The 21,807-nt window shown below is 41.6% G+C and overlaps 1 long non-coding RNA gene across 1 annotated transcript in view; it reads left to right on the top strand.

The window, feature by feature from the left end:
* Window positions 1–18,736: 18,736 nt before the first annotated feature.
* LOC142015665 (uncharacterized) overlaps window positions 18,737–21,807 on the top strand; it is a 232,600-nt gene continuing 229,529 nt past the window's right edge. The window contains exon 1 of the long non-coding RNA XR_012646214.1: window positions 18,737–18,807. This is a non-coding gene — a long non-coding RNA (uncharacterized LOC142015665). The remainder of the gene's footprint in view (window positions 18,808–21,807) is intronic.

Below are 21,807 nucleotides of genomic sequence, written 5' to 3' on the forward strand. Positions count from 1 at the left end.
GCTGTAAGAGGTAAGGTGGTGGAACTAGTAGTTTACCAAAAGAAAGGTTGTAAAAAGTTTACAAACAAGTCTGCCAAAATGTAAGTTATATTTGCTTATTCTGCTCTCTTGATGACAAAATTGTGCGAAAAGATTCTTGAACTGGAAAATCATGAAAACATTAAAGGGTGACAAAACAAAATGTCATCATCATCTGCTTTGGCCACTGGATCTTGAGACCACTGTTTCTTGTTCTGTTATCTGCTACCCCTGAAAACAGCCTCCTTCTATCCTGTGCAGAACTTCTCTTCAGTTAGCTGAAGGTTGCTGTCAAAATCCTGCCCCACCACACTCTTTTCTGCAGCCTAAAGAAGCCCAATTCCCTCTCTCATCATAACTTGTGTGTCTCAGACCCATAATCCTATGTTGTCCTTTGCTAGAGTCTCTCCATTATTCTCCTATAGCTCCAATATTAGAAACACAGGACCCTAAAGGGAGAGCAGGAGGAACAAAATCACTTGCACCAAAGCAATATGACAAAAATATGTTTTTCCTGTACTGAAGCTTGGGCTGAGGAGCCTTCTCTTTGTCCTTTCCAAAGCTTCCTCTTCAGCAGGGAGAGGAGTTGGAAGGAAAGCCTATTGACAATGTACATAGGGTTAGGTGACATCATAAGACTTTTCTAAAGCTTTCATGATCTACTGTCAAATGTGAGTACCCAGCAGGTCCTCTCCCAGAGATCTGCCAACATCTCCCATACATCTGCTCTCTGGCTGTCCTACTACAAAGACCCTCTGCCATTCTGTAAGTTTCTTAAGGTTATATCCATTTCTATGCATGGTTTTACCAAAGTACATACAATTGCACCAGCTGAGTGAACCATCCGTAGTCTTTCAGTTTTCTTTGCACCAGCTTCCTACGTAAGGCACAGATTAAATTAGTCTACCACCTCTACAGTTTTTCTATCGATTTCAGTGTATGCTTGTATCCTGTATTTGTTGTCTTTGGATATGTAAGGGACAGTGGTGTAAATAGATGTAGGCAGGGATGGCACCAGATGTCATTGGGCCATGGGCAACATGGGAGAAGGGGGGAGGCTTGACTCTGTGCCCCTGAAGGAGCAAGTGCTCAAGCAGAAGGGGTGGGGCTAGATGCAGCCAGCCCTCAGTGCTGCACGGATGGTGCTGCACCTTCTGGATGAAGCCCTCAGCACTGCATGGACCATGACATGTGGGACTCCAGTAGAGACCGAGAGGGCCCAGGACTCCAGCTGCCACTGCTGCAACAGTGGCACCACCCCAGAGCCCTGCGCCCTTTTAAATTGCCAGGCTATAGAGCATCTGCTCCGCCCCACATTGACGGCACTGGACAGAGATGAGTCCTTGCCCTAGACAATGGATCCATTATGCACCTACACAGTATTTGAAGTATATAAGCATATATGATAGATGTCATCTCTATATAGATCTCCCTCCCTCCCTCCACATCAGAGCTTTTTTTTTTGTCAGTATGTGCACCACCTAGTCATCAGTGTTCTCTCTGGCTGGGTTCCTGCAACTGGGGCTGCCAGCGGAGCTCCATGACCCCAACTGGCTTCCAGTTGCGAGTCTTCTGGAGCCCCCACTAGCCCTGCAGCAGCCCAGGGGCTGGATGGCTTCCCTGGGGCTGGGAACCAGAGCTCCCTCATGCAGCAGCAGAGTGGGCCTGGGAGTCAGAGTCCCTGCCAGCCCCTCAGCAGCATGGGCGGCCATGAGGCTGTCCTGGGGCTGGGAACCAGAGTTCCCTGCACCCCCGCTAGTGGCTAGATGTCTTCAGTAGTCTGAAAAACTCAGAATTACTGCAGCCCTTTGCAAGGGCGTATCACTGGTGCAGTTAACTTTTCCTTTTTCCGAGGCTGTAGGTGAATGGATGAATTAAAATAATGATATTAATTTATATTAAACATTAAGATGAAATATGATTGCCGAATACTGTAGTAATTCAAGAAACTTGATGGAATGTAATAATTTAAATGTTCATGAAAGGGAAATCAACTCTATGTAATACAGCCTTGGGCAAAAGATGGTACCTTTTAATTACTGGGTGTATCTCATGGGTAATCCTGTTAAGAAACCAAGGAACTGGATTTATATTGATTTACTTTCATTTACATGACAAATTGAAAAGTAATGTCTGCAATCTGCATGTTTTACTGTCAAGATAGAGATGTACACTTGAGTTGAAAGAGCTGGTAAATAAAAGAAAACAAAAACCAAATAGTATATTTATAAGGACACTTGACCACAAAGTTCAATAAACAGTAATGTAATTGCTTGATTAGTAATGCACATAATGAGCTCAGCCGTGCATACAAAGCTCCCATCACAGTTAAAATACAATGAAGAGAAATGGAAAATGTATAGAGCTGTTGTGGACTGCTGGTAAGCAGTAGTTCTTGAAGCGACTTCCTTGTATATTAGAGGCTGTTAAAAGAGGTTTAAAGACCATCAAAGGATATGGAGAGAAATTGTGTAAATTATATGAACTTTAAATTAGACAGTTCAGCTGCTAATAAAGTATCAATAGAGAACTGCAGCTTGGGCAAACATAATTGCAAAATTGGCTAAGATATGCACCACTGATGTACCCACAGAGGAAAGCTGCTGACTGGAGCAAACCCGTCAATATCCAGGATATAGCTCAAGTTCGTTATGCCAACAGCTATAGCCTCATCGCTCTCAAAGCAGCTGGTGCAACAAGATGTGTTGCACAAAGAGAGGGGAAAATCCTACTTCTGGCTGCCATAACTCAAAAGCAGATATCTCATTTGTTGATGAGATTTAGAGAAAAGGCAACTCTCATTTTTGATTGAACATTTTGAACCTTCAGAAGAATGGATCATCATTTGATTTGCCCATACCAGCACCTCCAAGAAAAGAAGACAAGTTGGAACACCCAGAAGAAAGGATAAAACAGCTTTTTACCTTGAGCACATTGCTTCCTGTAAGCCAAAGACACCCTGACGGGAGAAGATTGAGGTCCTAGGCTGGCCCTGACCACTTAGGTACTTGTTGCCACCACAATGACTCTTACCTCAGACAGACCTTTAATGGTCTGTTTTTGTTTTCCAGCAAATCTGCTTGTGTTTTAGCACATTGGGGAAAGATTGTAGTCATGTCTTTTCTTTCCTGTTCATGTTTATGGTGTCCACACCTGGTGTGAACAATGATTGAGCTAAAAGCTGATGGCTGAGCAAAGATTTGGTAAGTAACTTGTATATTTCCTTGGGTTATGCCCAGCTCATTCAATTGATCACTTTGTGAAACTCAGTAGTAGGGAAGTACACAAGCTTTCTTTGGTGCTCTATTGATTGTCACCAAGTTACTGAGTGCTTGTTTCATAACAGGTTTCAATCAAGATTGTTGTAAAGTAAGTTTGTTTCTCTTAAGGTTGTAGACTACTGTGCATGTCTATCAGAAATCAATAGTGTTTGCATTCTTACAGATATGAAATTAAACAGTGTGTGCAAACCTTTCAAAGTGCCCTTGTGCATATGACCTGACTTAAGTGTTTAGTTTAGGTATTTGAGCATTAGTCAGATCCTGGGGGGTAATATTGTTTATTTGGAAATTTGATTCAAATGGTTGACTACTGTTGCAAGAGACACCTTAATTAAGAGTCATGTTTACTGATGGACCATATTGTTTTGTGATCTAGATATGCATTGTTTTTCCTCTAATTGAACATCAGAATAGAAAGCCAAGTGCAGTGAAATACTTGAATTAAATTAAGTGGTCTTAATATTTTCAGCTTGTTCAGGCAGATCAGACCTATAATCAGCATATAATATGATTATCTCAAAATGTTTGTCCACAGGCAGATTTTGTTTTTTTTGGACATAGATGAAACTGATCTGCATTTATTGACCATGTGGTCATTTTCAGAATGTTTTTGCCTAAAATGAATTCTAATCTTTTGAGAAATATGTTCCAATTGCTATGCTAATGAAGGCCAATTTTGTCTCAGATGTTTTTGCAGTAGCTGGTACTTTCAGATTTTTAATAGTCAAAGCTGAAATTTTTAAAATATACCCAAAGCTGGGGAATAATACCAGCAGACAGGGAGAAATTATTGTAGATGATATTTCCTGCTTTAGAAGGAATCCACCTGTTGTGGAATATTTATTATTTAGTATGCTCATCCCTTTCTATTTTGGTTTACCTTCTTTACTTTCCTGGCATTGCTCATGTATGTTTTTCTTTAAGATGCGTTGGGATACATCTTCTTGTATTGTGGTGGATTGTTTATAGTGGATATCCACAGTGTGTTCAGTGCTTTACAAAGCTGCCTGGCTTGTGTATGAGGTGTGCTGTTGTAACTCTCCCACAGACTGTTTTTGAACCCTTTCCTCATCTCTGATTACTTTCAGTGTTTGCCTCTGCTGCCCAAACAACACAGTCAACCTGATGCTTGTCAGTTTCACAGCTTCTCACAAAACCCTGAATAGCATTAATTGAAACACTCTGATCTGGGGAAGAAGAGGAACATGCTAGGGGAAGGCTTTAATAAGTTAATGTTCAGTTATCAATGCTTGTGCTGCAAAGCTTATGATGTGTGTGTATTCTGCTCAGAAAGCAAATACCTACACCCCTTAGATGTCAAAAAATTTCTGTCCCAATTTTTTCTGCTCTGTACACCTTTGAGGTCTCTCTTACTTATGTGAAACGTAAAGGAGCATGAAAGGGAAGATATAGAAAAGGAATAAATCCCACAGCATTTAAGTTTCATTTTGTATCCTTCACTTCAGGTCTCTATCCAACATCTGGGTGTTGGCAGGTGGACTAATACATAAGCCCCTTTATGTGCTCTTTATAGTATGGTTTGTACCTCCCTGGCAGTCTGGCAGGGAATCTGCAGGACCTGGGGAAGTCAGTGCCAGCCCTTGTACTGCCACCAGCCACAGGGTTCCACTCCAGTGGCAGCAGGGGCCAGCACTGACCAAGCGGGGACTGAGAAGGTGGGGGAGGGTCAGCAAGAGGTGAGATGGTTGCAGAGCCTTGCAGCCAGGGGTGAGGAGCGCAGCCCTGAGGGAGCACACTAAGCCCCATGGCTGCAAGGCTGCACGTTAGACCCCCACGCCAGCAGCAGGTTGTGCGTGGTGTTCTGCAGCCACCCTGCCTCGTCCCCTGAGTGAGCCACCCATTTCCACTCGGTCAATGCTGGCCCCTCTGCTGCTGCCAGCTACGGGGTTGCACTCCTGTTCCCTGGCCACAGGGCTGTGCAGCCATGCTGCCTTTTTCCTCAAGCGTCCCTCGTCCCACGTCTTCCTCCACCTTCCTGGAGTTTGACTCCACAAATGACCTATTGGGAAGCTGCGGGAGGGTGGGCAGGGAGATGCTGAGTGCAGGGCCTGGCTTTTTCCTATTAGTGCTGAAGCCTGGGAGAACACATGGGGAAGGCAGGCCATGAAGAGAGCCAGTCTAGGAAGGTCCAGACCACAGAAGTTGAACCCGTGTCAGGAACTCTCCCTTTTGAGTGGTTTAGCTTCCCAGGCAGGAAATCAGTGGGAGAGGCACTGTGTGCTGCAGACACGTTTGGGAGCTGTGTCCGTGAATAAAGGGGATCTCTCCTAAGCATCCTAGTCCCAGAATGATTGCTGATCTCCAAATGCTCCATTTTCAGGAGGCACCAAATATTTGTGCCTGGTCAAAAGCCAGCAGATAAGAGAGAACTTGGAGTAATGTACGCTGACAGTCAAGAAGAAAAGTGGCCCACATAGCTGTTAGCTTCAACTGGTATCACCAAGCCAACAATAATTCTTCACTGTATATTCTCAAGAAAGTAAATTGTCACAGTAAATTGTCAATTTAAAATTGCTGGCTCCATGTTGATTATTCCTTATGAAGTATGAAATTCATCATGCCAGGTGTAGTTGGAATGATCTTTAAACCTCTGTAGCATGATGATTTCAAAAGGCAGAAAAAGGACATTTTATTTATGTTGGTTTTTGTTTCTGTTTACAAAGTGATGTATGAGCCAGGAAGCGAATGAACAATTTACAGATGAAGTTATTACATGAAGAAAATATGAACCCAGTGTGAAGCATCATGGCCCCTTTCCTCCCTCTACTTCATCAAATCTCAAAAGAACCCTCCAGCAATACCAAAAAGACCCAAAGAACATCAGTTGATTTGTGATCTTAAAGTTTATCTGGAACAGAAATCTCTTGCCAGTTAACTCACTCTGATAGCCACAAGGTAAAGCAACGCTGATGTTGATTAGCAGATGCTGAACCTGTAGGAGTATCCCCCTCCCAACCACCAAAAAAAAAAAAAAGAAAAGAAAAATGTGGATAATGCCTCTAAAATGAAAATATATCAGAGGCCTTATTTATGTAAGGTTGATCTAAATGTTTGTAATTACTGGTGGTTATTAAAGATAATTTACTCCATTGTGTCTTACAATCAGGCATTATGGAAACAAGGTAAAATATAAAAATAAGTAAATGTGTTAATAGTGCTCAATTAGAGCAAAACTGCTACAGGTTGAACCTCTCTAAACTGGAACTTTTTTGTCTGCAACATCCATAATCCAGCATGATTTTAGTTAGCCACTTATCATGGGTGTGGCCGTGTCTCCTGTGGTCCCATGAAGTTCATTTACAACCACCAGTCCTGGGTCTTTATTCTGGGCTGTTATTTAGCTGTACTTTGCTCCAAATGTCTTCTAAGAGCCCATCAAACAGTGAAAGTATTGGTAATGCTGCTAGACAATATTAACATTCCATGGTCCGGCAAATTCTCTTGTCCTGTAGCTGTCAGGCCCTGAGGGAGCTGGATGAGAGTGATTCATCCTGTATCATAACCAGCCATACCCCCCAGGATCTTATTAGGTATTCATGACTTCAGGAGTATAAGTATGTCATTTCATTTGTGCTAATCTGCCTGAGTTGGGGCAATTAAGAATTTTCAGAAACTGGGTCATTTCTTCCTGACTTAAGGTGACTTAAAGGCACCTGATTTTTTTAGAGGCTGGATACTTCGCAAGTTTTGAAAACTGAGCTCTTTTAAGGTATCTTAAGTTGGGCACCTTAGAAAACATACACCCAAAATCATTGGTCTCTTCTGAAACTCTTTTCATTAGTAGTCAATACTGTTTTTGTACTTCTCTTACATCTATGCACCCCAAAGCCTTTTCCAGATATTAATGTTCACAACACCTCTGAGTGGTAGGCAAGTTAAATATCTCCTAGTGTGGAATCTAAATGTAAAACTGCAGGCTCCAGGATTCCCCTCTGTAGATCTCCAGTGAAAAACACACAAATATTTGCCACTAATTAGTTATTTCTGTATTCTGGGATCAGACTTTGTGTTCATGTATGTGTAGCAAAATATGTATCTGGTGGATTATTGGTTTCTAAGGTTTGGTCTGCACTAGACCTTATGGTCCACTGTAGAAAGGCAATTCTAAATATGGCAAATGTGTAACTAGGATCGACATATCTGCAGCTGACTGTAAGGTCTGTCCTCACTGAGGGAGGTCTATGACAGTGTTTCTCCCATCAACCTCCCTTACTCCTCATGAGAGCAGTAGTACAGGGGTCAATTGCAGACCCCAGAGAGATCAATTTCGTGCATATTTACCAGATACATGAAATCAAAATCCAGGATATTAACCTGGAATGTTAAATGTAGACATACCCTAAGTGACTAACATGTGGCTGGCTTTAATTTAGCAACTCTCTCTATTATCTACCTTTGCAACCAAAAGACTGACTTCCTTCTAGTATTTTAATAGGAGTGCTTCTCATAGAAGTTAAGAACACTTGGAATGTGACACATTTAAAAGTATGTTACATACAATGATTACACCCGGTTGTGTTCAAGCTGAAGTGAAGTTGAGCTTTGTAAGCACAAAAGTGGCACCACTTTCTCTATACTGCAATGGTAAAAGTGGCACAGCCTTCCTTCCCTTGGATGCATTTATACTGGTGTAAATGTAGTCTGATTGGTGTGACTTATTCCTGTATGGAAAGGGGAACAAGTTGAATGACTATAGGACACACAAACCAAAGTAGCAGAAAAAAAAATTGCAATGAAAACTGACAAATCAAATAGAATAAAAGGGAGGGGGTGAGAGGTGGGGGGGATGTTAATTGTCCTGTCTGAGATAATTACGAGCATCAAAGGAAGGGAAGTCGTCCTTGTAATGCGTGAGGAAATTGATGTCTCTGATCATACCACATGTTAATGTGTCCAATTTGAATATGTACTCTAACTCACAAATCTCTCGCTCTAATCTGTTGACACACCTGTATGCTAATGTAACGCGGTTGTACCAATACAATTATAGCACTCAAGGTCACACCCCTAGCCAAAAAATTCTTGCCAGAGGGTATGATATGCAATAGGGAGCTGACCTCATGAGGTCCACTAATAAGCTGCACCTTATTTGTGGCCGAGTGTTCCCTCTAAACTATTTTTGTGGCATGCATTTTTGTCTATGTTTGGAAAATAAAACTGCCTGGAAAGAGATTCTGGGTTCTGGTAGGTCTGGGGACAAACCAGGACTGTATGTGATACAGAACCCATGCATAGACCAGGCCTTGACAGAAAACTTAAACACGTATCCCAGGGGACTGAGAAGTAAATGATACTCTGATTGGACAGTGGTTGTGGTAACAACAGAATGGGGAACTCAACTGCCATATAAATTAGAATCCAGGACTTCTTGTTTTTAAAGTTACAGATGAACACAACTACACCTCTGACACCCCTATACTGATGATGACTTTCATGTTATGTGGTGAGAGCTTTATTTAGATTAACAGCATGATGCAGAGAAGTGACAGAGAATAATGGATGTGAATGACATGCTCCACTGTGCTTCTTCAGGGAGTAGAAGGGATGTGAGAGAGAGAGAGAGCACAAGCATAAAAGATCTGTTCGGATGGCCTGTTGGGCTTTCTGCACCTAAGCAATGTGTGGGACTGCTTAGTTCCAATTATTATAAATGTTCCTCATTTGTGCACAATCATCTTTTGCAGTGCCTGTCTGAATTAATTCATTATTTATCTTTAGAAACACATAATTTCACAAATTTTGCCTTTTTCCCTCTGTGTGCAAACTGCCAAAGGCAGATGACCGTTTTCTCAGATTTCATCAGTTATTTGCTAGATAATTTAGATGCACTTCATTTTATTGGTTGTTGGGACTTTGAATGGTATGTTCATTATTCTAACACTGCTGGGGCTAAATTCTGTATTGGCATAAATGGAGAGAAATCCATTGATTTAACTGGCATTTTACCAATTTACGCTTGTCAAGGGTTCACCCTATTATAATTTCTCTTCCTGAATAGGCTGAACATGCTTTCAGCATCACGTTTCTGGTGTTAATGCTTTTGGGAAGTAAGTTCAAAAGTCACTTTCCGTTATTATTCTGATAGTCATTTAAAATTCACTGTTTGTATGAATTCCGCTGAAAAGAACTGTATTCATTCCACACTGCTGCTGGTAAGAAGACTGTTCAGGGAAAATAACACAAAAGCTTATGAACAATAATAATTAATTTTACAATCCAACCAGATTTAGTGATACACTGTGTTTTAATATTTGTCCAGCTTTATTTGTACTATTAAAATATTGCTGCCTTGAAATTTCTCCTTGTGGCACAAAACTGTGTGATGGTGTACACTTCAGCTGAAGTGTTTGCCATTGCTGATAGCTGGATCTCCATTGTTGATAGATTGACTAATGTACCAAATGAACCAGTTGGTCTCTCCACCACCACCACAAATTCCATGTTCCTCCTCTTCTTGACTGTAAGAAGGGTAATGCCAAAGGCTGCTGCTATGCTCCATTCTCCCATTAGAGGTGTCAAGGTAATGAGGCAATTCGAAGAATGCTAATGAGGTGCTAATGTGCATATTAACACCTCATTAACATAATGGTAGCCATGCAAACAGACTTCAAATTGCAGATTCACAGTGAAGATGAGTATCAGAGGGGTAGCCGTGTTAGTCTGGATCTGTAGAGCAACGAAGGGTCCTGTGGCACCTTATAGACTAACAGAAAAGTTTAGAGCATGAGCTTTCGTGAGTTAACTCACTTCTTCAGATGCTGGTCCTGGAAATCTGCAAGGCCGGGTAGAAATAGGCCAGAGCAAGGCTGGGGATAACGAGGTTAGCTCAGTCAGGCAGGCTGAGTTGTATTGTCATCAGTAGATCTGGAGGTGTGAACTCCAAGAGAGGGGAAACTGCTTTTGTATTTAGCCAGCCATTCACAGTCTTTGTTTAATCCTGAGCTGAGGGTATTGAATTTGCAGATGAATTGTAGCTCAGCAATTTCTCTTTGGAGTCTGTTCTTGAAATTTCTTTGCTGCAGGATAGCTACTTTTAAATCTGCTACTGTGTGTCCTGGGAGATTGAAGTGCTCTCCTATGGGTTTTTGTATATTGCCATTTCTGATGTCTGATTTGTGTGCATTTATTCTTTTACGTAGGGACTGTCCAGTTTGTCCGATGTATATGGCAGAGGGGCATTGCTGGCACATGATGGCATAAATTACATTGGTAGATGTGCAGCTGAATGAGCCCACAATGGTGTGGCTGATCCGGTTAGGTCCTGTAATGATGTTGCTGGTGTGTATATGTGGGCAGAGCTGGCAACGAGGTTTGTTGCATGGATGGGTCCCTGAGATAGAGTGACTGTGGTGCGGTGTATAGTTGCTTGTTAGGATTTGTTTTAGGTTGGCAGGTTGTCTGTGAGCACAGAACTAGATCGGAGTAAGGGAATGTCGAAGTGGGGCGCTTATTTCAAAGCTGCCCCCATCTTCCCTGTCTCTCTGCAACTTGAAGTCTGTTTGTGTGGTCGCCATTATGCTAATGAGGCACTGAATATACACATCACCTCGTTAGCCTGCTTCAAGTTGCCTCATTACCATGGCACCTCTGATGGGAGAATGGTAGTGTAGCAGCAGCCAAAGAAGTTTAGATCGTGGTTTTTAATGCGTGCAATTCCTCAGAAGTTGGTCTTTGCAAGTCATTCGTAAGAATTCAGTCTGGAGCCTGGAGTTTGCTCTAATTAAGGAATGCAGGATTCGGTACCAAGCTTTCTGTGTTTATCACTGCTAGGAAGGGGTGTATCTTTGCGTCGTCATGATCCAACGGAAAAAAAAGGAATAGTTTTCTTGGGCCTGATCCAGAGCCCAGAGAAGTTAATGGCCATTGGAAAATAAATAGGCATTTTTGACATGGGGTTTAAATTGGGTCATTAGACAATAATTGCAGGCAGATTTTCTCTATTGTAGATTTGCAGTTTTGCCTACCCATGCATCTACTGAGATAATTCTGCATGCCATTAATGCATTGCGGGTTTTATGTTCACTATGTAAGAGGTTATAACTGCACATGGTATAGTAAGAGTAGGTGAGGTGAATTCCAAAATTCCTGTGTCCCCTGAAGTATGCCAAATAAGCACAGTCTCTGTTAGAGCAGTGTTTTTCTAAAAGAAGGATAAAGGGAGTGTGGTAAGACTGATGATGCTAATTGAGCTATTTAGATCAATTGGCTGGATCACTCTTAGTCACTGTAAGAGCTTCTGTGGATATTTGTTTCTCTTTTGAAATCAGAAACATATGGTTCTTAAAAGATGTCTCTCTCTTCATGCATTTGAGATATCATAATCAACTTTTTGAACCACAAGCATACTTAGGTTTCATGTGTGACAATTTCCAACTTAATCCTCTGGAGACTTACTAGGGATAGGCAAACACAAAAGAAGATATTTTTGAAGAGCAAAATTATTCCTTTTAGCTCTGTCAGGAAATAATATGCTCTCAGATATTTGGGAGCTCATTCCTCAAAAGGATGGCATGGAGAGGTCACCAAATCTCTTGAGCCTGCTAACCTGTTGGGATCTGCATTTTTAACTCATCTGACCTAATGGTGCAGCTATTCAGGATAGTCATCACTGGTAACCATAATAATAAAATCACAAAAATAATTGAATTTCTCTCTCTTTTGCTCTTATTCCCTGATCCAAAATACAGTGGTGTATATTTTTTCTTCCTTTTTTTTATATGAGACATTTCTGCCACATCAAACATGTCTAGAAGTTCAGTAAATTGGACACCCCGCTCCGCATCTAATTAAAATGTTCGATATTCCCTATTTCAACCTTGTCAGTCCAGGCACAAAAATCTTATTATCTCATGGTGCCAAAGGAAAAAAATATTTTTACTTATCCATAATGACTATTTTACCATGACCACTAGATGAGTAGATTTTTTTTCTAAGTAACCTTTTGGATGTGTATCATGGGGAAAAAAATAAGTTATTTTAACACACATGCTTTAGTGGAATATACATGTGCAACAGTTCATGTAATATATCTCGTCAGCATTACAACATGAGATTTTCCCATCTGAACCATTATGAAGATTCAGTTGTCACCTAAGTTAGACCTATGAAATTTCATTTCCAACTGTTGTAGGGAAAGATTACCCTCATGTTAACTGTGTGAAATTGGCAAGGACTGTCTATGAAACTTCATTCAGTAACTGAAAAAATGTATTCCCTTCAGAACTCTGGGTCATTGTCTCCTGTGTATAAAACACAATTACCAGACTAGTAACACAGAACATGGTGTCTGTGTTGATTTTAAACACCTTGGCAAACAATTTTTTTTTAGTCACTAGGGATATGTCTACACAGCAAAGTTATTTAGAAATAACAGCTATTTTGAAATCACTTTGCTAACGTCTATACAGTGTAACAATATTTCACAATGCCTTATTGTGAAAACGGTAAACCTCCGTGTACGAGGAATAGCACCTATTTCAAAGTAGGGGCTGTGTAGACAGTGAATAGGGCCTATTTCAAAATAAGTGACAGTGTGTCCAATAACTCTGTTTTGAAATAGGCTCTATTGTGTGTACACACAGTATTTTTGAATAAGATTTGCTACTCTGGGCTTCCCTGAAGAGTGGACACCTTATTTTAAAATAGCTTATTTGGAATAACTCCAGAATTAGCTGTTCTGAAATAATTTTGCTGTGTAGACATACCCTAGATGTAAACATAAAATGAATCAGCAATCAGCTGAGCCATAGGTAGCACTACAAATCCAATAGGCAGATTTAAGGTGAAACAGAGAACCTACAAAGGCTACCCTGCATAGGAAGTGAACCACATCAACTCCCCACACACCCACCACTGCCAAATTGGAGACAGTCACTTGGATGGGCCACTGACCGGCAGCAGAGAGTGAAACAGGCCTCAGAGCCTGGGCCTAGGTGGAGTATGTGCTGTCCTTCCCAATAGTCCTAGGAGTTCCCACTGCTTCCTTCCCCATCAAAGGAGCACCATGGCTAGACAGGTGAACACTTGAAGACATGCACCCAAAAGTACTGCAAATTTTGAACATTTACAGTAAAAAATATATATGGTTACAATTTTACCAAGAGGTTTGAAAGGTTACAGTAAACACGATTTCCTATCCCGCAATCTTCCTAATTTCAGAACCTTAGGCCATGTCTATGCTTGGTAAAGTAAGTCAACTGCAGATACGCTATTCTAGCTACAGCAATTATGTAGCTAGAATCGACCTTACTTGGCTGTCCATACTGAGCAAGGTCGACGTGAGCCTTTCTCCCATCAATCTCCCTTACTTCTCACATCTTGTAGACATAGTCCTAGTTTTGTTGGATGGAGCAAGAGTGGCTCTCTGAAATCTCTGGATATTTCTGTTAATTTATCTAGATCCTGAGAAAGCGAGGTGAGGGAGAAATTAATGTATGACATTAAAAGTAAATTCCCCATTTATCCTAGAATCCAAAGATGATAATGGATGTTTCTAGAGATAAATGGGTAAAAACAGATGCTCTACAGTGCTGGCATCAAAATACCTAAATAGTCTGTAAGTGGCATACTGTGATATTCCATAGCTTAAAAGTCCATTGTCCCCCTCACAGTTAAATATGAGCACAGTGCATGCGTGTCCCCTCCAATGCTTTGTAATTTTATCAGTCTACTTTGCAACTTCTTATCTCCTTACGCTGCCGCTGCCTCTCCCTCAAGTGGCTTCAAAAGGAAATATCTTGGATTCAGCAGGAGACTTAGCTGCACTACTACAACCTCTTTTAATAAAACTTTGATCAGAGAGCTTCCCTGGAGACCTGCAGGGATATGAAGCATTCAAGCTGATCAATTGTTCAACACATGGGCATATCAAAAACTCCAGATGTTAGCTCAGAAGAGTATGCCGGGGCAGGGAGGGGGAAAGCTTTTTATCATTTGCTGCAGCTACTCATAGTTTCCTTTACTGATGGGAGAAAGGAATGTGTAGATCTAGCGAGCAGTTTTGGTGGTCTTCTGGGTGTTGACAGGACTGGAAAAAAAATAGGAGGTGGGAAAGATCAGGTGTCAAGAGTCCTCTAGAACAGAGGTGAGAACTTTCATGTTGGGCCCCACTTTTTGTCCCGGCATTTAGCAGCCCACCTTGTCCCCCTCAGCCTGTGTCTAATGTAAGCCAAACAGACAGAAATTTTGGTTATGTTCAGGCAGCAAGAACTGTACACTGCTTAGTAACTAAAAAGCTGTGCAGACATGGTAGGCATTGCTTGGGCATATACAGAGCCACATAGTTATGTATCCTAAAGGTTCAGATGTGTCTTTACTTGCCTAAGCAGTGCCTTATTGTCTACACTACTATTTATCCCTATGTTGGCTGCAAGCGTTGTATATAGGCCATATGCAGCATAGATATTTTCTTAAATTTTCAGGGTTTGGAATGTTCCATTTGTCATACTCCCCCATGCTTAATGAAAATTGGCTTATGGATAAGTGTAAATTGAAGATGCTTTAAGCAAAATGCATCATGTAACATTTTTAAAGTTAGCATCTGCTGAATGTATATATTTTATTTTTGTGCATGTATCATTTATTGTATGAGAAGTTAGAATAATGAGGTGTGGCTCTGTTTACAATTCTGAAAGTGCTAATGAGGGCCGTTACCTATATTCTGGAAACTTAATGGCCTGTTGCTCAAAACAGTGATCTGCAAATGGGTTTGTTTTCTCAAACTGTGACTGGTCCTACAAAGACACATGGCCAGGCCACATGATGCTGGACCCATTTTTGTATCTGGTAGTTTTCTACTCAAGGTGAAAAAAATTTGAACTGAGCACAAAGAATTCTTTCCTGGGGCAAAAGGAATACAAAGGTGAGAAACCAAACAATAGGTAGTTGCCAGATGCCAGGAAAAGCCCACTTACTACTCATGATGCATGCTGGAAATATCTGACTGAGCAGGGGGAAGGATTGGGACCAAGTTAACAGTCTGCTTTATTTGTGAAAGAAATGATTAGAACAACTGCTAAGGTAAGAAATTCCATGTAACAAGTTTCTTAGTGTATTAGGATCGGCTGGTGTGCTTTGTTTATTTTGGCTTCAAAACTTGCTTTGATCTGTTTACACTTGCAATAATTTAAATCCTATTTTTATACTTAATGAAAACATGTTTGTTTATTATCAAGCCCAGTGTAAATAATTGCTACCTGAGAGAGCGCAACCATGGTGCATCTCTCTCTTTTAATGATAAAGAGAGAAAACAAGCTTTCTGTGTAAAACTTTTGTACAGAGTAAGACTGATTTATTGGGGTTTTGATCCTCTTTGGGGCCAGTTTCCTGGGTACAGAAAATGGCCTTAGAGATGAGCCTTCCAAGAGCTTAGCTGGGTTAATGTCTGTATTGCTCTGCTGGGGGTGCGGGAGGGGATCTGTTCCCTCGGCAAGGAACAGAGCTGGGTGAGGCCAAAGCTTCTGGACCATCTGGACAGGGTGGAAGGGTGCCCCAGAGGGCAGCGAGGCGGCATGACCAACACATAGAGTAACAGTCTTAAGGGGCGGCTCCTATGATTGAGCCTGTCACACCATTTTCTTGGGTTTGTTTCACCCAAGTTTTATGGATTCTCCCCCAAATCCAAAACAAAACGTAATCCAAGCCGCTGCTTTTGTGTGGTTCATGTCAGGTCCAGGAAAGTGAGAGAAGAACTGGATGCAGTTTTTGGATGACTGCTATTTTGGGAGGTTGACCAAAATTAGATGCAGATTTGATGAAGAGTTTTAGCCGTTCCTGCTCTTCAAAATTAAATTAAACCACTACGAATGAAAGAGATCCACTTCAGGTTTTTAAATATGTTATTTCACCTGAAAGATTTTTTTTCTGGATGGGGCATTTAACTGAGAAATCAGTTAGCTCAGCTCTCAGTGAGAGACCCTTGGAATATTTGGTACAAAGGAGAGACGTCGAAGGTCGACCAAATTCTGCCAAATGTTATCCTTTAGACAACACACCCTGCAGTAGGAAGGAGGCCTGAAAGAAAATTCTCCCACCTGACCCTATTGGAGTTATGGTATTTACCCATGAAAAACAGGCTACTGAGCTTGCCCTGGACCTGGGGGCTGCCTGTTGGTGAGGAGGCCTTATGCCTCTTCATAGGCTCTTGCCAACCAATCCCAGAAGCTACAGTGGAGTTGCACTGTCTGGGACACCCTGTGGACCTGGCTGTGAGTAGGGAATGCTTCACAGCACTTTGTTGTATTATTGTTTCCATCTCTGCTCCAGATGGCTGATGAGGGATGAGGTGTGAGTAACCCTCCCATCATTCCTCACACATCCACCACACTCCAGCCAACCTCCACCTCAGCCCAGCCTGGACTGTAGTTTGGTAGCGGAGCCTCACTGTGGGGTGATTGGGAAAGCATGCGGGGAGGAAATGGTGCTATGGAAGTGACTGCTTCTGCCTACTGAGAGGAAGGCAAGATCCAGGCATGGATACTGGGGAGTGTTTAGCCCATTTCATCTCTGAAAACAGAAGCTCTAAACTGAGAGAAGCTCTTATAGGTACTCTTCAGCTGAAAACTCAATTCGAGGATGAACCTGTTCTGCAGCCTGACCTTCATCAAGTTGGTCTCATACCCATATTAACCTCTGATGATTCTTCTGGTCCTTGGTTTTGCAGTGTCTGATACCTAGATGGTTTTGATGGGAGCAGCCTGCCCACAATGGAGGGGGAGAAAAGGGGGGGCAGTTGCATAAGGGCCCAGTGTTTCAAAGGGTCCTGGAACTCTGGCCATGGCAGTAACTGCTAGTTTGGTAGCAGTGATGGCCTGAGATGCAGAGCTATGAAGAGCTGCAGTTGCACCACTCTGCACACGTGGTGGTGGTGGTGGGGTGTGTGTGGTATCAGTGGTACTAAAGGCTGACTACCCTAGGTCCCGCCCTTTCCATGGGCATGATGGCGTGCGCCCCTCCCACCTTGCTCCAGAGCTCACAGTGTCTATAGGCCCCAGTGGACGGGAGTGGAGTACATAAAGCTCTGTTCTATAACTTAACACGGACATGGCACCATCTACATTACTGAAATTAGACCTGTCGGCTTGTCTGAGAAGACTGGTTTTGTTTTTGTTTTTTTTACACTATTTGCTTTTTGCTAAAATTATCCTTGACTTTTTAGTCCATTGCAAGCTCTTGCCACAATGGCAACTTCTGCATCACGCTTCATTTCGGTAATGGTCATCACAACTATATCGAAACGTTAGGAAGTGCTATAGGATTTCAAATAGCCCTTAGCACGGAGCATAAAAGCATGGCAGCTAAAAACATGGCAAGGGCTGTATCACAACCTGTGCTGACAACATTGTGGTGCATTCTCTCCCAAATGTTGATGGGCCCAGAATTCAGTACAAGTTCGATGTGCGTGATGATCTTTCCAGCTTCTCTTAGGTGGGATGCTGCATGAGCTGCCATGGACCTTACTGTACAGCAGCCAGCAATTCTGCAGCTGAGCAAAGCAAAACTATCCAGAATCCCGGGAGTAGCATGTGCTCCACTGTCCTCCCAAGACCTACACTGGAGCTTCCAAGGGGGCAACCTCTAACAGGATCTGTCTGCAGAATTTTTCTTCCCTACAGGCTTTATGCTCTCTGCGTGCTCCTACTGCAACACCAGGAGCCATTATGGAGGACTTCCTCCTTCCCTTAGCTTTCTTTTTCACTGTTCTTTATAACAGTACTACAGGCTGAACCTCTCTTGTCCGGCACCCTCACGACTGGACTGGGACCAGATAAGAGAATTTGCTGGACCACAAAAGGTTGATATTATTGTCTAGCACATTACTAACATGTCCACTGTTTACTGGTCACTTAGAAGACATTTAGGGGTAAATTACAGCTAAATAACAGCACGGAACACTGAGAGCCAGGAGTGGTGGCTGTAAATAAACTTTATGGGACCACCGGAAACTTGGCCACATCCATGTTAAGCCGTCATTTGGCTAACTAAAATCATACAGGATTACGGATGTTGCTGGTCGAGAGAATTCAGGATTGGAGAGGTTCAACCTGTAGTATAAAGTATGTGGCACAAGGAAAAACATTCAAGGTATTGACATGTAACAAAAGGCTGAATAACTTCACAGCCTAGGCAGAAGAACATTTTTTTTTAAATTCACTGAAGTCAGTAAATTTTCTGCTCAGAAAATAAGTTAATTACCATAATGAATTTCACTGCACAGTTGATTAGGAGCACTATGTGTATCCTTTATCCAAAGTATTAAGCAAGGGAAAATTGTGGTCTTCCTGCCTCAGACTCTGCATCCTGTATTTTAGATGCAATCTATAGCAACCTGTAAGGGATGTAATCAATACAGCTGTCACAGTGTACAAAACAGAGACTAAATTTATTCTCTCCCACTAAAACAGAACCTCAGTTCAGTATTAACCTGGTAATTCTTCACAGCAATTGCAGTGCTGAAAGCACACTGCGGAAGTCAGTGAACAGACATTAGGTGAGTCCAACGAGATTTGAGATTTGTTTCAAATGTGATTTGTTAAGTATAGAAGAGTTGAAGAATTTCTGTTCTCGGTGTATCCCATTGCTTTCCCATACTTTTCCCCTCTGTGTCCAATGAGTGGTGTAACCTCCTTTACTTGGTTTGCAAACCTATTGCCTGCTCCTTATAGAAATCCCTGCAAAAGCTCACTTCTGCTGCAGCAGCCACAGGAAGTCAGATGATATAAAAATGAACAAAACAACAGACCCACCCACTCTGTTATTCTCATTCCAAAGTTTTCCAGTGTATTTGTCTTCTAAGACTTATGCCTGGGACTGTATTTTAGTCTATAAACAACACTGTGTATAGTGTCAGAACAAAATACATAATAATCACTGATAAAATGGAGGACTGCCGAGATGCCCAAGTATTTTCAAAGCAAACTGTTGAAAGGCTTGCTGCACATTTTCCATCCTCAGGGTTGGATTTAATTTAGTTCATGTTAGAACAAAGTTTTGCATCTCTTTTTATTTAATCAGTTCTATAAGCCTTAGTTATGCTCGGATGTGCATTTTGCTCTTTATGCCCAATCAGGGGATGAAAGAAGAATGTAAGAAACCATATACTTGGTTGCAAAAATGCATTTCAAGTCTTGGATATAAATAAGCCTTAACAATAAGATATTGCTTAAGGCTTAAAAATATGTTTTCAGAATAACTTACCAGCTAAAACAGGGAAAGATCAAAGACATTTTCAGTTTGCTGCTATGCTTATAGATAGTAATCTTAAAAAACAGAGGTAGGAAGACTGACTTAGTCCAAATAGAAACTGAGCCAAACTTCAGCCAGAGTTTGCAAGGCACCCAAAATATTAGTGTAATTTCTTTTTAAAAACAGACTTCTCTTCACATAGGCTGGTTTGTCAAACATTCCAAAAAATGTCAAGAGTGATTGTTTTCATGTTACTTGTGGCCAGACTGAAGCCAACTAATGCAGAGAATCTGATTTATTGGGCTATCGACACTCACAAAATTTGCTCATGTATCCAAATATATGGTGACCATCCAAACTGAACCAGGCCTTGTTAAAATTTGAAGTCCACAAGTAATTATTTTTTGCCATTGATAGAGAGCTGGACAGAGGTTTGATCTACACTAGGCAGGTAAGTCAATTGGAAATATTTATCACAGAGGTAGCCAAGTTAGTCTGTATTTTCAAAAACAACAAGAAGTCCTGTGACAACTTATAGACTAACAGATATTTTGGAGCATAAGCTCTTTGTGGCCTTAGTCTATAAGGTACCACAGGACTTCTTGTTGTAATTGCAGATATACAACTCGAGCTATGGAAATTGCATAGCTACAATTGACTTATCTGCAATCAACTTGCCTGGCCATCCTCACAAAGGAATGTCGATGGGAGAGTTTATCCCATTACCCTTCCTTAGGCCTGGTCTACACTAGGGAACAAAGTTGACCCAGATATGCAATTCTATCTACGCCATTAGCGTAGCTAGAATCTATGTTTCAGAATTGACTTTCTGCCCTAGTGTAGATCTGGGCTTCTCTGGCTCACTCCGATGTCCCATACACAGATGAGGTAAAATTGAACTCCAGAGGATCTATCCCAGCATGGTGACCATGCAGTAAATATATATATACCCTTACTCTTTGTGATAGAAAGGAGTACAGGGGTTGACTGCCAACCCCGATAGGTCAATTTCATGCGTCTCCACCATGTGCACCAAATCGAACCTTGGAAGATTGACCCTAAGTGGGTCCATCTTCTGGACAATGAAGAAGTAGTCTGCTTGTCTTCCACTTTTTAAGAGCTAATAAGCGAGATTGTCATCTATTTCCCAGTGATGGTAATTTTAGCTTCCAGCTGCTTTCAGCTTCAAATGATTACTAAAGAAAAATATGTCTTGGTGTCAGTGTATTCCCCATTGTCACATTGTTGAGAGAGTGAGCCATTGTTTTGTCATCTGATTCACAGATCTTTGTGCTGTACATAAGTCTCAACAAAATAGCTTTTGAAGACTAAGTCCCATTTTAGCAGAAACAATGCATGATGAAAATGGAGATGAAAGTCATATTCTATTCTGAGCGACAGGAGACATAAGTTTATTGATCGAGCTTATATTTTTATAAGATTGTTTTCAGAGGAAGACAAACACAAGCAGACAAATTCTTAAAGGGCTATTGAATGTTTAGAGGAAATGTTGTTAATCACATACAGTGTATTCTGCTACATACATACTAAGACATGTGCATGTGATGTATGCCTGCATGTAGCCATAACCTAGCCATATGTAAATATTTGTGTCCAGATACGTAGAAGACCAGATTGTGAATGTCTTACAATGGCAAGCTGTTACTCACAAGAGTAATCCACTTAACTAATCAAGTGGGTAATTCTTCACTCTTCAGCAGAGTGAGGTAAGGCGTTTGCTACCTGACATACAATATTGGATGCTTTTGCTTCCCCCTCTTCCCCACTTTCTCCATGTTATCAGTGAGAGGAGGCAGCAGGACCTCTGAGGCAAAATGGGATTACCCTTTCCCATGACTTAGGCTGTGGGATGACTGCTATCTGATTAACTAGCAGGGCTCATTAGTGACTTCAGCTTGGTGTAATGGAGCTTTGAAAGACTGCCCCAGCTGTGGTTAGTCAAGCAGTGCAAGCACTAGTTAGACCAGGTCTACACTACTGGAGAAAAATTGATTTAAGACCTGCAAATCCAGCTACGTGAATTGCATGGCTGGAGTTGAAGTATCTGAAATTGATTTCGTCTGATGTCTCCACAGTCAAAGGTTGACAAGAGAGTTCCTCCTGTGGACTAGCAAGGAGTACCAGGGTTGACTGTGAAGCCCTGATTTGTTTGATTTAGTATGGCCTCTCTAGGTGCATTAAATCAAACCCTGGAAGATCAACCATCACCACATTGATTTTCCCGTAAGTGTAGATGTACCCTCAGATAGACTTGGGAACTCAACAGAGGAAGGAAGCCCCTGGA

The sequence above is a fragment of the Carettochelys insculpta genome, chromosome 7 (assembly GCF_033958435.1).
Source record: "Carettochelys insculpta isolate YL-2023 chromosome 7, ASM3395843v1, whole genome shotgun sequence".
Lineage (NCBI taxonomy): Eukaryota > Metazoa > Chordata > Testudines > Carettochelyidae > Carettochelys > Carettochelys insculpta.